Source organism: Elephas maximus, chromosome 3 (genome assembly GCF_024166365.1).
Source record: "Elephas maximus indicus isolate mEleMax1 chromosome 3, mEleMax1 primary haplotype, whole genome shotgun sequence".
NCBI lineage: Eukaryota > Metazoa > Chordata > Mammalia > Proboscidea > Elephantidae > Elephas > Elephas maximus.
In genome coordinates, this window is record NC_064821.1 from 49,422,750 (window position 1) to 49,439,238 (window position 16,489).

Here is a 16,489-nt window from a genome sequence, read left to right on the forward strand (position 1 = left end):
CGGCATCACTGCCAGGCTCCCGCCACACTTTACCAAGTCCAGGTGCACTGAGTGACCCAGTCTCCTCATGATGCCACCATCTCCCCAAATCAGATGCTGAGTAAGTGTGGGGCTCCAACAGAAGCGGAAGCTGGCTAGCACACAGCGTTGTACAAAGGGACGTATCAGGGCTGGATGAAAATAATTATCACCCAGGGGCACACCATACTGTCCTATGCCTTCCGCTCACCAAAGTATGGATCAACTCCTCTGCCAGCCTCTGTCCTCCGGGCCCCAGCCCTGTCTGGAGGGAGAAAGGAAGAACACGGTGTGCTTTCCATGTTAATGACAAGGCCTCCCTAACCTGGAAGCCTGGTGCCACGCAGGCTTGGAGCAGAGAGGACCCTGCCCCCACCCCACTCCATGGACACCAACCCAGGTGTCTATGCGCAGTTCCTTCAGGAGCCCTGAGGCCACGCTGGGGAGCTCCTTGCAGACAGCCCCTCAGCCTGCCTGCCGCCATATGCCTGCTTGCCAAAGTTGGCAGAGGGAGACCTGTCAGGCAGGCAGAGAACTCTGGAGCGGCCAGGTCTGGCGGCCGTTACATAAGAAAGGCACTGGGCTGGTGGCATAACTTCAAATTCCAGCTCCCCAAACAAAAAGGTCTGGAAAAAGCCCACTGCCGGGATCATTCCTCCCTGACTTGAACTCAAGTAGCAGTGAAACAGTTAAGGCTTGAAGTGGTTCTTACCTGCCAGGGCTGCCAAGGCACTAAGTGTTTCTAAAGATGCCCACACAAAGCGAAGCCTTTGTTAGGTGTGACATAGAGGCTTTAATCTGTTAACTCTTGCCTAGCTCTGCCACAAAGCCAAACACAATCCTCACCTTAAGGCCCACCCAGGGCAGGTAGTGGTTGGGGCAGGCAGGTACACCTGGAAATTACATCCTGACTCTCCTCCTGAGAGTTCAAAACACTCTCAGTAATGCACTCTCTTAAAGAGAATAAAGTTCACTTGATCCCAACTACCTAATAAGCCCCTTGGCCCTAGACTATCAGTTTTGTACAGTGAGGAACTATTTTTACTCTGCTTACCACAGTTCTCAATGTCTACGGAGGTGCCCAGATCATAATGAAAGTTCAATAAATATTTATTCCACCACCCATCTGTCAGTTTGTCATGCTGTAGTGGCTTACATATTGCTATGATGCTGGAAGCTATGTCACCAGCATTATAAAGGCCAGCGGGGTGGACATGTTTCAGCAGAGCTTCCAAACTAAGGCAGACTAGGAAGAAAGGCTTGGTAATCTACTTCTGAAATTTAGCCAGTGAAAATCCTATGGGTCATAACAGAACATTGCCCAGTACAGTGCTGGAAGATAAGCTCCCTAGGTTGGAAGACACTCAAAATACACAGTGGCCACAACAATGGACTTGAGCAGCCAACGATCATAAAGATGGCACATGATCAGGCAACGTTTTGTTCTGCTGCATATGCATTGGAGCTGACTTAATGGCAACTAACAATAACAACAAATATTTACTAAATGAATCAATGAATAATGAGAAGGAAGGGAGGATGAATGGAAGACAACCATCGCTTCTTGGTATTTCTGTACGTTCCCGGCTTCTATTATAAAGGGCATCACAGCAAGGATTAGAAGCCAAGCCCTTGACCACCCTGCCATCAGTGGTCCTCAATCCTGTTACATTGCACAGTATACACACATCTGCTTGCAGAAGCTTATCCAGTATAAGCAACTATGAAAAACGGAGCCGTTCCCAGCCCACGGTACTTAGGAAACTTCAGAGCAGGGAAAACTTCGAATGCATTGAAAAAAAAATTTTTTTGGTCCATTCTTTCCCTCTATGGCCACCACAGAAGGACACCCTTTCCCCTGAGGACTGTTGTCCTTCCCTTTTTAACAAGAGTCGGTGGAGGATCAGGCATAATAGGTCATTAATAACTGTGTATAACAACGGTTGGTGCTCAGTTCCCTTTCATAAAAGAAGTTCAAAAGCATGTTGGCTCAAACATCATAATGACCCTGGGAGCTATGAAGGCACGAGCATCATTATCCCCATTTATGGTTGGGGAAAGTAAGGCAAAGGGAGGTTAATTAGCTTGCCCAAGGTCAGACAAGACAGGGAACAGGCCCAGGATCCAAAGCCCTTGCAGCGGCCAGTGAGCTCACGCTGGCACCCTGAGAACCTCACCCACACTGGGCTTAAGGGAGATTTTTATTTTCTTCCTATCATTTCTGCTGAGATGCAGTACATAACATGGTGCCCAGAGCTTGCAGGAGCCATACTGCCTGGGTGCAAAACCTGACTCTGCCCCCGACTCACTTGACCTCGAAGAAGGCACTGAACCTTCCTAGGCCTCAGCTTCTCACTGTGTAAAATGCTAATAATGGCACGCATCCCAGAGATTACGTGAGGACTAAATGAGACAATGCATGGAAAACACCGTTAGCATTCATTTCTTATTTCCTAAATGAGCATGTGTCACTTTCATAATAAGAAAACCAGCTGTGTGTGAAAAAGGTGGCACCCACTCTGGGTTTAGTTTTTACAAGGCTACGGATGACATATGACTAACAGGCATTTCTGATTCTGCCACTGAAATGCCCAGGGCCCTGAAATAACTTACACCTATTTGAGCCCTGGTGACGCAGTAGTTAGGAGCTTGGCTGCTAACTAAGAGGTCGGCAGTTCAAATCCACCAGCCTCTCCTTGGAAACTCTACGGGGTAACTCTACTCTGTCCTACAGGGCCGTTATGAGTCAGAATCAACCTGCCGGCAACAGTTTTGGTTTTAACTCATGTTAAACGACATATTGCATTGGGCAAGCCTGCTGCAAAAGAACTCTTTGAAGTGTTGAAAAGCAAAAGTGTCACCTTGAGGACTGAGTTGCACCTGACCCAAACCATGGTATTTTCAATCACCTCCTCATATGCATGCAAAAGTTCAACAATGAATAAGGAAGACTGAAAAAAAACTGACACCTTTGAATTATGCTGTTGGCAAAGAATACTGAATATACCATGGACTGCCAGAAGAATGAACATACCTGTCTTGGAAGAAGTACAGCCAGAATGCTCCTTAGAAGCACGGATGGTGAGACTTCGTCTCACAAACTTTGGACATCTTTTCTATCAGGACGGACCAGTTCCTAGAGAAGGACGTCATGCTTGGTAAAGTAGAGGGTCAGTGACAAAGAGGAAGACCCTCAATGAGACGGACTGACACAGTGGTTGTAACAATGGGCTCAAACATAACAATGATTGTAAGGATGGCGCTGGACTGGACAGCATTTTGTTCTGTTGTACACAGAATCGCTATGAGTTGGAACTGACTAGACAGTACCTAACGACAACAACCCAAGCTGCCCTCTCAGGTGGGCAAGCAAGTGGCACCATGGAACCTCACTGACAATGGGATGTCTGAGTATGGATCTGAAAAGCCATCAACGGCACCCTGTCCAAAGTGGTTAACTCTGGTTCCTGGCAACTTGAAGCCCGGATTTGGAACACCAGCTCTCTGAGTGTTCTGCTGAGCTTCCCAACGCCACTCAACCCAGACTGAAGAGAGGAATGGTTTCGAGGTACCAGTGTGTTCCTGATGAAGTGATCAAACAGAAGGTGTCCAGAGGGGGCAGTGTGTCTTCAGCGGTTATAGAGGGCCTGGTGATACTCAACAGGAGACTGGAAGAGAAGTGGAAGTGGGTGGGGATGGGAACGCTGTCCAGTCAATTTTGATATACCCTTCCGCCAAAAAGAGACTGTGATATGTGTATGTGTGTTTGTGTCCTTGGTGCATGTATGAGGAATGGCAGCAGCAAAACTCCAAGGTTACTAAAAAGTCACTGCCAAGCAGAGTCTTGAACTCATGAAGAGATGGGCAGGGAACATGGACGTCCCATGGGGTAAGAGAAGATGCTAACAGCTGGTAACATTCATTCAACTCAAGAAATGCTTACTGATTACTTACACACTCAGGGAGAAGCAGAAAGCACAACAGAATCTGCAGGACACACAGACATACACACATCCCTTTACAGCCTTGATGGTTCCCATGTCTCCTGGGTACCCACTCGCTGCTGTCAAGATGATTCCAACTCACGGCAACCCCATGTGTTGCAGAGTAGAACAACTCCATAGGGTCTTGGCTGCAATCTTTATGGCAGCAGATCGCCAGAACTTTCTTCCGCAGTACCGCTGAGTGGGTTGGAACCACCAATCTCTAGGTTAGCAGCTGATGGCAAACTGCTTGCGCCACCCAGAGCCCTTCTTGGGTACCCAGGCCAGAGGAACGGGAAACCTCCAATTAATTCTCACTGATGGTGCTGACCTCCAAAGAGTCTTCTTAGGACAAGGATGGCTCACTTCGACTACCCTCCTAGCATCCTGTTCTTCCTCCTACTCTCAATATTCTCTGACAACCTAGGAAAAGTGCCTGTGCAGTGACTCCCACTGTTCAGAATTTAAGAGTAAAATCTCACTTCCTTACCATGGCCACAAAGGCTGGCCCCTGTGGACTCCAGGCTTACTACACTCCATTCACACCAGGCTTAGAGCTCCTGTCCTTGCTGAACTCTGCCCACTTGAGGCTGTTTCTTGGATCTCTGTTGCTGGCTCCTATTCCCCATCCAGGTCTCCATTCAAAAGTCACATCCTCAGAACCATCTAAAAGTATGACCCTAATCCTCATCCCAACTACTATCCACCTCACCGCCTTGTTCTTTTTCCCCCGTATCGCTTTCCCCATCCTACTATTATGTTCACTTGTTTACTTGTTTCCTGTCTGTCTCTCTGGCTGAAATAAAAGCCTTATCAGACATGGCTGTCTTGTTCTTAGCTATAACCACAGCACCCACGACAGTGCCTAGCACATGGCAGGTCCTCAGTAATCCATGCTATTTAACTGAGCACATACAAAGTTTAGGCACTGAGCTACAACAGTGCACAGAACAGACAAAACCCCTGCCCTCGAAGAGCTTAAATTCTGGTAGGAGGTGACAGACAAACAGATAATCAGTAATGGTGAAAATAACAGCTAACATTTCAACTAAGCACTTATTAAGTGCTAGGTGCTGTTCTGAGCATCTAATACCAGTACTAGTACCAGCTGCCATCAAGTCAATTCCAACTCATGACAACTCTATGTGTGTCAGAGTAGAACTGTGCTCCACAGGGTTTTCAATGGCTGATCTTTCAGGAGCAGGTCACCAGGCCTTTCTTCCAAGGTGTCTCTGGATGGGCTCGAATCGCCAAGCATTCCATTAGCAGCCAAGCACGTTAACCGTTCATGCCACTGTTTTAGTTATCTGGTGCTGCTGTACAGAAATACCACATATGGACAGCTTTAACAAACAGAAATTTATTTTCTCACAGTTTACGAGGCTAGAAGTTCGAATTCAAGGTGCTGGCTCTAGGGGAAGCCTTTCTCTCTTTGCGGGCTCTGGGGGAAGGTTCTTGTCTCTTCATTTCCTGGCTCCTTGGAGATCTCCATGTGGCTTGGCATCAATCTTTCCTCATCTCAGTTTCTTTGGCTTGCTTGTTTAATGTTTTTTCTATCTCAAAAGAAGGAGCCCTGGTGGCACAGTGGTTAAGCGCTCAGCTGCTAACTGAAAGGTCGGCAGTTCCAATTCACCAGCCACTCCACAGTAGAAAGATGTGGCAGTCTGCTTCCATAAAGATTACAGTCTTGGAAACTCTGTAGGGCAGTTTTACTCTGTCCTATAGGGTTGCTATGAATCAGAATTGAGTCAACAACAATGGGTTTTTGGTTTATATCTCAAAAGAGATGTAGTTAAAACATACCCTACACTAATCTTGTCTCATTAACATAACAAAGAAACCCCATTCCCAAATGGGATTATAACCACAGGCATGGAGGTTAGGATTTATAACACATAGTTTTTGGGGACACAATTCAATTCATAACAGCCACCCAGGGATTCTAAGCATCTATTAGGTATTACTTAATTTTCCCAACAGCTCCACAAGTATTATTAATTTACAGATAGGGTAAACTGAGGCACAGAGCTGTTAAGTTACTTGCTGAAGGTCACACTGCTCAGAATGGCAGAAACAAGATCCAGATCGAGATAGTCTTAATGCAAAGACCACGCTCTGAGAGCTACACTTCGTATTTGCCGAGTGTCAAATAACAACTTGGTCAGTACCCACAGCACCTGCACCCCGTGGGCAGGGCTGGAGAGCAGGCAGATCCAGCAGGGAAGGGCTGATCTGCACTGTGAGCAAGGTGAAATGAGGGGCTGTTGGACCCTGGTGAGGACTTCACAAGAAAGCATGGTCTGAACCTTCACCCACTGCTAGTGGGAAAGCAGAATGGTATAGCTGCCATGGAAAACAGTTTGAAGTTCCTCTAAAAGTTAAATATAGAGCTACCATATGACCTAGAAAGCAGGAACACAAACTGAAATCTGTACACCAGTGTTCACTGTAGCATTGTTTACAATAGCCAAAAGGTGGAAACAACCCAAGTGTCCATTAACAGATGAATGGATAAACAAAATGTGGTCTATCCATACAACAGAACATTACTCAGCCATAAAGAGAAATGAAGTCCTGATAATGTGGTACAACGTGGATGAACCTTGAAAATGTCATGCTGAGTGAAATTAGTCAGACACAAAAGGACAAATTGTATGACCCCACTTGTACGAAAGAGGCAAATACACTGAGACTGAGGTTAATTAGCGATTACCAGGAGTAGGTATAGGGTCAGCGAAAAAGAGAAAGACCCTCGGAGATGGACTGATACAGTGGCTGCAACACTGGGCTCAAGCATAACAATGATTGTGGGGATAGCTCGGGACAGGGCAGTGTTTCGTTCTGTTGCGCACACGGTTGCTATAAGTCGGAGCCGACTCAAGGGCATCTAACAACAACAGGAGTGAGAGGGAGGGACAAAAGGGGAGTCTTTGCTTAGGAGGTCACTGAGTGTTTGTCAATGGTGGAATAATTTGGAAATGGAAAACGGTGATAGTTGTACAATGTCACTGAACTGTACATGTAAAAAATGTTGAATCTCAGTTACTGCTGGGCAGAGGACAGAGCCTGGTACCCCGTAGGTGCTCAATAATTATTTGCTGAATTAATGAATACCACCAGTTGCCATTGCATTGGGCAAATCTGCTGCATAGGACCTCTTTGAAGTGTTGAAAAGCAAAGATGTCACCTTGAACACCAAGGTGTGCCTGACCCAAGCCATGGTATTTTCAATTACATCATATGCATGTGAAAGCTGGACAATGAGTAAGGACGACTGAAGAACTGACGCCTCTGAATTGTGCTGTTGGCGAAGAATACTGAATACACCATGGATTGCCAGAACATACAAACCTGTCTTGGAGGAAGTGCAACCAGAATGCTCCTTTAGAAGCAAGGATGGCAAAACTGCGTCTTATGTACTTTGGACATATTATCAGGAGGGATCAGTCCCTGGAGAAGGATATCGTGCTTGGTAAAGTACAGGGTCAGCAGAAAAAGTAAGACCCTCAACGAGATGGACTGACACGGTGGCCGTAACAATGGGCTCAAGCATAACGATTGTAAGGATGGCACAGGACCGGGCAGTGTTTTGTTTTGTGGTACACAGGGTTGCTATGAGTCAGAACCAACTCGACAGCACCTAACAACAACAACCAGCTGCCACTGTGTCGACTCTGACTCATGGCAACTCCATGTGTGTCAGAGCACTTCATATAGTTTTTAATGGCTGATTTTTTTGGAAGATCTCCAGGCCTTTCTTCTCAGGCACTCTGGGTAGACTCGATCATCCAATCTTTCAGTTAGGAGCCGAGCATGTTAACTGTTTATACTACACAGGGATTCTTGAATTATGAATAGCATGTGCTTATTAATTATCTGCAAATATAAGGTTTAGAACCATTTAAAGTTTCTAAATACTACCAAAATGGAATTTTCCCTGTCAGATCTAAATGGTTACTGCACATTTTGTATATGTTAAGGTTAGTAGCAAATGGTTTTTTTTTTTTTTTGGATATCTGGTGTGGAAAGCAGAAGTGTGCTGTCCCATTATATGGAGAGCAACTAGGGTCACCTAACAATGTGTGTATACATTTTTGTATGGGAAACTAACTTGAACTGTAAACTTTTACTTAAAGCACAATTTTGTTTTTAATTGCTTTTTTTTTCCCCCCGAGGTAAGTTTCTCTCTGAATGAGCAGCTTCACTCTGAATGTGAACTTATTGTGACTACCTTTGGAGTTTCTTCCCAATCTGTTGATGTGGACAGAATACAGGACATCAGCCAGGGTCTACCCCAGCACTTCCTACAGAGAAGGAATTAAATTAATATCTTCAATTAATACATTTATTCTTTCCTTTTTTCAACAAATACTTATTGAGAACTTTCCATCGGACCATGGGACTTAGCATGGATTAAGTCACCCATAGTCCCTGTCCTTGAGGAGCTCATATTCTTGCAGAAGAGACAGACATAATCAACTCATTACACAGCTGAGGTCAAAACTAAGGAGGCCAAGTCCAGAGTTACAAGTGGGTGCATCAGGAGACCTGACTTGGTCCAGGGTGCCAGGGGTGGCTTCTGTATGGTGGTGAGGTTTGTGCTGAGCCTGAGAGATGAGAGGAAGAGACTAGCAAAGAGCTCTGAGCCAGGCAGAGGGACCAGTCAGCAGAAAGGCCCAGCCCTGGGAAAGGTCATGACATTTTTGAGGATCAAAAGGGAGGCCAACGAAGGGGAAAATGACACATGGCGATATTGGAGGTTTGGCAAGGGGCAGGTCAGGCACTGTCGTACACTGTAGAAAGGATTTGGATTTATTCTATAAACACGACACCATCAAAACAGTTTAAACAGGCAGAAATATGAGCATATTTGCCTTTTGGAATCACTTTGACTGATGTTTCCATGATATTCCATGCATTTTCAGCGTGTTTGTCATGGATTGAATTATGCCTCCCCAAAAATGTGTGTACTAACTTGGTTAGGCCATGATTCCCCGTATTCTGTGGTTGTCCTCCATTTTGTGATTGTAATTTTATATTAAAGAGGATTAGGGTGGAATTGTAACACCCTAACCAGGTCGCATCCCTGATCCAATGTAAAGGGAGTTTCCCTGGGCTGTGGCCTGCAATCACCTTTTATCTCTCAAGAGATAAAAGGAAAGGGAAGCTAGCAGAGAGGCAGGACTTCATACCACCAAGAATGCAGTGCCAGGAGCAGAGTGTGTCCTTTAGACCTGGGGTACCTGTGTGGAGAAGCTCCTAGTCCAGGGGAACAATGATGAGGAGGCCAAAAGAGAGAGAAAGCTTTCCCCTGGAACTGACACCGTGAATTTGGACTTTTAGCCTACTTTACTATGAGGAAATAAACTTCTCTTTGTTAAAGCCAACCATTTGTGGTATTTCTGTTATAGCAGTACTAGGTAACCAAGACAGTGTTCTACACTGGAATCACATGTTTGACCTTCACAATACAGCAAGGTTGATAGTGCAGTTCAAACTCTCCGCATTTTACAGATGGGAAAACTGAGGCACAGGGACACAGGGAGAGTTTCATCAAGCCACCTGACAAGATTATAACAGGGCAAGTCTTTAACTCTGAATTTCAGCCTTGACAGCAACCTAAATCAACGAACGAATGGAGTGTGGGGAGGGTGGTAAGGAACTGGGAATGAGAAGCTGTTCTCTGTTCTCTGTTTGATGCTCCATCACAAATACTGAAAGGGAGAAGCTGCAGTGGGGTGGTCCAGTTAGAGGTGAGCAGCAAGTCAGCTGACGGCCAAGCGTGTCCTCTCTTCCCAGCACTGAGGATTTTAGCATATTAACCCCTATTGGGGGATATGCACCCCTAAACCTGGTCCACAGCTTGTTCCCGCCTGCTACTACTCCAGGGCTTTTCATTCACTAATGAAAACCTACTCCCTTCATTTCAAAGTTAATAAAAAATGTTGATGATTAAAAAAAAAAATGTTGAATTGGTAAATGTTGTGTTACATATATTTTCACAACAACAACAACAAAAAAAATCATTGTGTGATGAAAAGACAGAGGCAGGGTCAGAATTCCTGGGTTCCAGTTTTAGGTGCTACAAGATACCAAGACTTGATGGGCTCACACTTCATGCAAGGCAGCGGTGCAGGTGCTATAAAGGGATGCAAAGATGAACCCAACAGGGATCCTGGGCTCAGGAAGCTTAGAGTCACAAGCATACACATGGAGCTGAAATACAGGTAGAAAGTGACAGGCGCCAGAAGAAAATACAGAAACTGCTACGGGGCTTCAAGGAGGAACCCAGCCTCTTGAGGCCACAGGGGCCCACCATAAAAGGAGGGAGGCTGGCCTACATAACCCTCAAGGTCTTCCCACTCTGACATGTTCTAACAGCACAGATTCCAAGGGGCAAGTAGATCACATTTAATCCTGGTTAACTGCTCAAGTTCACGGCCACTGAGTTGTTCTCCCAACCACCATGAGAACAGTCTCGATTTCTTGGCGCAACATCTTACAACAGAGGCAGGGCAATAATTTTCCCATTTAAAAAACATAGGCGGATGCAGGAATGAAGCTCAGTGTGTTCTGCCCTCCTTCACCTCTAATTGGTTTTTAAACCCCAAAACCATCTTCCATCAAGGACAGGGTGGCCTATTCTGTGAGGATGCTGTTTATAACATGGAGACTGCTTTGACTTAAATCCTAAGGTCCACCAGAACGTAAGCTCACGGGCAGCATCTTACCTTACTCATGTCTGTATTCCTAGTGTCTAGCACAATACCTGGTACAAAACAGATGCTACGTAAGGGTTGCTGAATTAAACCTGACCATGATCAGTTCTAGAAATTGTCTACTAGACATGTTTGTGTCAGTCTATGTTCCCCAAAGTCCCTGGGTGGTGCAAATGGTTAACGTGCTCAGCAGCTAACCAAAAAGTTGGAGGCTGGAGTCCTTGGAGGTGCCTTGGAAGAAAGGCCTGGCGATCTACTTTCGAAAAATCAGCCATTGAAAACCCTATAGAATTGGTCACATACAAAAAATAACCTCACTTCCTTCCAAAAGATGCCATCTTGGGAGGAACCCAGAAGGAAGGCAGAATTCTGAAAGAACTCGAGTCATACAAGGTAAACAGTTGCCTAAAGAGGAAAAAATTAATTTCTGGGTCCTACTGCTTCAAACTGAATTGAACTAAAATTGTCTTTCCTCCTAACTACATAAACAAGGAGAACTAAAGAAGCTGGGTTTTTTTTTTTTTTGCCCTCCCCCCCCAAAAAAGAAAACTTTATATATTACAGTTCTACTCTGACACATGTGGGGTCACCATGAATTGAAATTGATTTGATGGCAACTAGTTTACAGGCTGGGTTTCTGAAAACTGCTCTACAGCTCTCAGCCTCTCCCAAGGGGAACAGCCTGGTTCTACCTTTTCACTATACTTCTACCGCTACTACCCTGGTCCCCCAAGCCACCATCATCTCTTGCCTGGTAGCTACAACTGTGTCTCCCAACTGGTATCCTTGCTTCTACCTCTGCTGCTTACAACCCCATCTCCATATAGCAGCCAGTGCCATTTCTTTAACCTTAAATTAGATGGTATCACCTCCCTGGTTAAGATCCCCCCATGGCTTCCAACTGTACTTGCAATAAAACTCAAACTCTTTTTTACCACCTACAAATTCTTACCCGTCCTGGTCCCTAACCACGTTCATAGCACTTGCCACAAATGAAATTATTTTGTTCGCTTGTTTCCTTGCTTATTGTCTGTCTTGCTATCCCTTCAGAATGTCAATTCCAGGAGGCCAGGGACTGTGTCTGGCTTCTTCACCACTGTACCCTCAGTGCCTGGAACGGTGCCTGGCACATGCTCAGTGCTCTCTACGTACTGAATGAATTAATGAATGAGCGTCCATCTCACAGAGATGGCTGATATTTACACGGATCACTAACTCTACCAGAAAACCATGAATGACACACTGGCATTCAACAGCCAGAACTTTTACTTGTAATTCAAAGTTCTGCTTTAAATCAGAGAAAGCTGCTGGTATCCCTGGACACTTTAATGGCACAAGAGATCGGTATCACTTGGGGTTTTGAGCCAGGAATAAGTGCCTGGTGGTTGTAGCAGGGAGCTGAGAGCCAGGGCACTTGGTAACAGTACCTCAGTACAAACTCTGGCGCCTCCAGGTCTCTTACCAACACACCCTGTACCTCAATTTACCCAGCGGTCTACCAGGCATGCTTCCCTAAGTCCGGTGAATGACAGGAGACAAAATAATTAACAACTCTAGCATACTTAGATCCTCAGATAGGAGGTGCTGCAAGCCACACAGTTCATTATTCATACAGCTCTTGATTTGCTGCCAACACAGGCTCCCTTGCCTTCCCAAGAGCCAACCTGACAGCAGGTACTGCTCAGACAAGTTCCACACACAGAGGAGAGGGAGGAACATGGGGCCTAACAGAGCTTGGGTGTCCAGACCTAAGTGTCTTGGTTACCAACTTCAAGAAAAAGCAAGGCGGCTGGGGACAGGGGTGAGGAAACCGAGGAGAGAAGTGCAGTTTTGGGGCTCTGAGGGGTTAATTTTGCAGGCTCGCATTTACAGGCCATACGGGTGAGACATGTGCCTCCAGGTGTACCTTCCAGGAACACTCCACAGGGAGAGTGGGAATGGGGAAATGGTCAAACATCAGGTAAATCAAGCCAAGGCGAGAGGAAGCGCGGCCCAGCCGCAAGACCTTGGAAGCATTTAGTTTGGGGAAATGTGGAGGGACTCTACACAGAGTGTAAGTGAGGGTCAGGGTGCTGAGAGTGGGGCGCAGGTGACAGAAGAGTCAGGGGGGCCTGAGGACCAGGAAGGCTGACAGGCGATGACAACCCTCGCCGACGCCGTGGGTGAGCCATAGGGTGGGTGGCGCGGACACCTGTGGAGGCGTCCCCCTGGCGCAGGTGAGGAAAGCAGGAGGGTCTGCGGCGGGGTTAGGGCAGCGAGGCGGCAGCGGGCTCGGCGGGGCGGAGGCCGGGCCCAGGCAGGGCGCAGCGCCGCCGGGCCGGGTGGTGGGTTCGAGCAGGTCGGGGGCGCCCCCCGCGGCCCCTCCCCGGGAGACAAAGGGCCGGCGGCTCCCCGCAGCGGCGCGACGCGGCCGGGGCGCTGCGGGGTGGGCCGGCCTCGCGCTTACCTGGGCCGCCCACCCGGCCGACCGGCGGGACTGCGGGTCCGGGGCGCGGCGTGCGGCGGCCTGTTCCGGGGAGCGCGCAGCCCGAGCAGCCGCGGCGGCAACGGCAGCGGCAGAGCAGCGGGAGCAGCAGCCTAAGCCTCCGCCTCCCGCTCCGTGAGTCACCGCGGCGGCAAGGGAGGGAGGCGCCAGGCTGCCGGGGGAGGGACCGGCGGAGGGGGCGGCATCGGCTCCAAGCGGGCGGCGGAGGCTCGGCGAGGGCACCGCCCAGGGAAGGAGGCCGCGGGGAGTGGGAGCTCCGGGGAGGGGCCTGCGGGCGTGGGCGGGGGGCGCTGGGAAGCGCATTGGTTAACTAAGACAGGGGGCGGAGCTCCCTGCTACGGGGTGGATCCTGCAGGGCGCACAGGGACGCGCATTGGTTGCCTCAGGCCGGGGGCGGGGCTCCCTGCTGCGGGGTGGGTCCTCCGGGGCATACGGGGACACGCATTGGGCTCCTCAGGCTGTGGGGCGGAGCCAGGGGCCTGTGGGCGGGGTTACCAAGTGGGCGGGTCGAACTGAGTCGCAGGTGGTGCCTTGTCTGAGCTCGGAGCCAATGGGAGGAGAGAGGCCCGGGGCAGGGAAGGAGCGGCAAGCCGGGGCTCCCGGTAGGGAGCTTTGTGAGGTCAGAATTTGGGTTCAGGATGGAGCTGGCGCTGCGGTAAAGCAATCGGCTCGTCGCTAGCTGCTCCAGGAGCACAGTGATCCTGTAAAAATAATGGCCTCTCCCACACGCCGGTGTGGGTTTAAAAACTGGGGAGGCCAGACGGGGCGGAATCCCCGGTGAGTCCGGTTTACCCAAGACCCCTGAAAAATTTGAGTCGGACACAAGCAATTGCAAAACAGAGGCGTGGTCTTCATGCGTCACTGAGCCAGGAACAGTGCTACCTTAAAGCAGTTAGGCCCTCCTTTGAATTTGAGGCCTGTCTGTCTGGGAGTCTTAACCCGGAATCTATGGATCACAGAGAGTTCCGGGTTGGGCCTCCGTGGTCCGTGAAAACTCAGGATATTGTTTGCGTTTGTAGTGAGTGCATTTTTCTGGGGAGAGGTTTAAAATGTCTCCAGTTCCTGGAGAAGTCATCATGTTTGGTAAAGTAGAGGGTCAGCGAAACAGAGGAAAAGAGATGGATTGACACAGTGGCTGCAAGAGTGGGCTCAAACTTACCAACTATTGTGAGGATAGCGCAGGACTGGGCAGTGTTTCTTTTCTTGTACATAGATTCTCTATGATTCTGAAGTGACTCCAGGGCACCTAACAACAACAACACGGACAGTGTGGCTCTATCTGGACAGAGATACAGGGAGAAACAGCCCATTTTAAGCAAGAGGTGAATTCCTTTTGACATCCACCTTCCCCTTTAAAGGGACATATGTCTTTAAGTGTGGCCTCATCTTCAACATTTTAATTTACTAGTTACATGATGTGACACTAACCCCAATTCAGAATCCTCCTAACTCTTTTCTCAACTTTTTATTCTTTTTCTGTTCCATCCTCTTCCACCTCCCCCTACATTTCTTCCCCATCCCTCTGCAAAAGGAATGAAAACAAAACAAAAAAACCTCACACGCACTGCCTGGGGTTGATTTCCCATGTGTTACAGAGTAGAACTGCTCCAGGCCATCTAAGATACAACTATTGGTCTCTACTCAACTGGAGCAAAAGAGAAGGAAGGAAATCCCCTACGTGAGCCAAGGCCTCATCTATCCTGAGACCAGAACTAGATTGTGCCCAGCTACCACCACTGACTGTTTTGACCAGGGACACAATAGATGGTACCAGATAAAATGGGAGAAAATTATAGAAAAAAACTCAAATTTGAAAAAAAAGGAGGCGGGGCCAATATGACGGAGTACTGAGATGCTTCCAGTGAACCCTCTTACAACAAAGGCCCTAAAAAACAAGTGAAATGACTGTATTGATGACAAGCTAGGAGCCCTGAACTTCAAAGGCAAAGTTAGAAAACAGACTGAGTGGCAGGGTGAGGGACAGATGGTTCAGAAGTGGAGGGGAGTTGCCAGAACTGAATTGCCGGGAACCCTCAGCCACCATTCCCGGGAGTGACTGTGGCGGGTTGGAGGTAGCCTTCAGCTGCAGTTTCCTCAGGGAGAAACAGCCAGCTGCACAGCCTCCCAGCATTCTCAGCAAAAGCTGAGCACTTGTGTATATTTTGCTGCACCCCCAGCGCCCAAGCCAGCTTCAGTGGCTGTTGATGTCGCTGGGCTTGATGTCTACTGAGCATGCTGAGCCATTCTCCCAGACTTGGAGAAGGAATAAATTCACAATTGGGGGAAAAGATAACCTGCCAGCTCCACTAACCTGGGGAGCTCAGGACAGAAGTGGCTCCTGTCCAGGCATAAATGGTCCGTGCACGTCGAATACCTTTCCGCCCCGCATGGATCTTTGTGGGCCTATTTCAGGAGAATAGGTCCTGTTGGCAGACTACAACTGTCTCAGCTGTGTGGTAGAGAGGAGAGTGTTTGATGTTTGACACTGCATTGCCTATTAAACAGGGTCCTCACCTACCCACATCAGGGGCTTGAGGACTGGTCGCTCCACTCAGGTCACCCAGCCACTCGCAACAGGGGTCCAAGGATAACTGGTATCTCCCACGACTTACAACCAAAAGCATTGTGTACCCGTGGTCCATCTGCAGAACCCACACACCTGTGCGCTCTAGGGAATAGGGACATGCTTTCCTCACAGACACTCAGGGGACAGTTCTCAGCCCCCTGCCTTGTTCAGAGCATTACGCCCTGCTGCAACCAGATACCTGTACCTACAGCAATCACTCCTGCCCCCTAAGACTGTAGGACAGAGCCTGTACCACACATTTGATGACCAACTACCTGGACACCTGAGCTGAATCCGTACAAGAAAAGTGAATGGACGCCTAGGCTGATATACCTGATAATAGCTCTAGTCATCTGGTGACAGGATGTTAAAGCTTCAAAGGTGAAAATAATCAAGCTAACTCACTCAAGCAACCTATTTGGGCTTATCAAAGCAAATCAAAACAAGAAGCTAGGATACAGTAAGCAAAGAAAATAATACAATAACTTATAGATGGCTCAGAGACAAGAGTTCATATCAAATCACACAAGGAAGGAGACCATGATCACTTCAACAAGCTCTAAAACAAAGAATGAAGAGATTTTCTGCATGAAAGTGCCTTCCTGGAATTACCAGATGCAGAGTACAAAAGATTAATATACAGAACTCTTCAAGACATCAGGAATGAGATCAGGGAGGAGATCAGACAAAATGCAGAACAAGCCAAGGAACACGCAGA

At 47.9% G+C, this 16,489-nt stretch overlaps 1 protein-coding gene across 3 annotated transcripts in view; it reads right to left on the minus strand.

Annotated features, from left to right (window-relative positions):
* CTNNBIP1 (catenin beta interacting protein 1) overlaps positions 1 to 13,434 on the minus strand; it is a 76,239-nt gene extending 62,805 nt beyond the window's left edge. For 2 of the 3 annotated variants that reach the window (XM_049877865.1, XM_049877866.1), the window contains exon 1: positions 13,167 to 13,433. The gene's annotated coding sequence lies outside the window, so the exon portion shown is untranslated. Of the gene's footprint in view, positions 1 to 13,166 lie in introns of all 3 variants that reach the window. The other variant, XM_049877867.1, reaches the window with a different exon arrangement.
* Between the last annotated feature and the right edge of the window lie 3,055 nt (positions 13,435 to 16,489).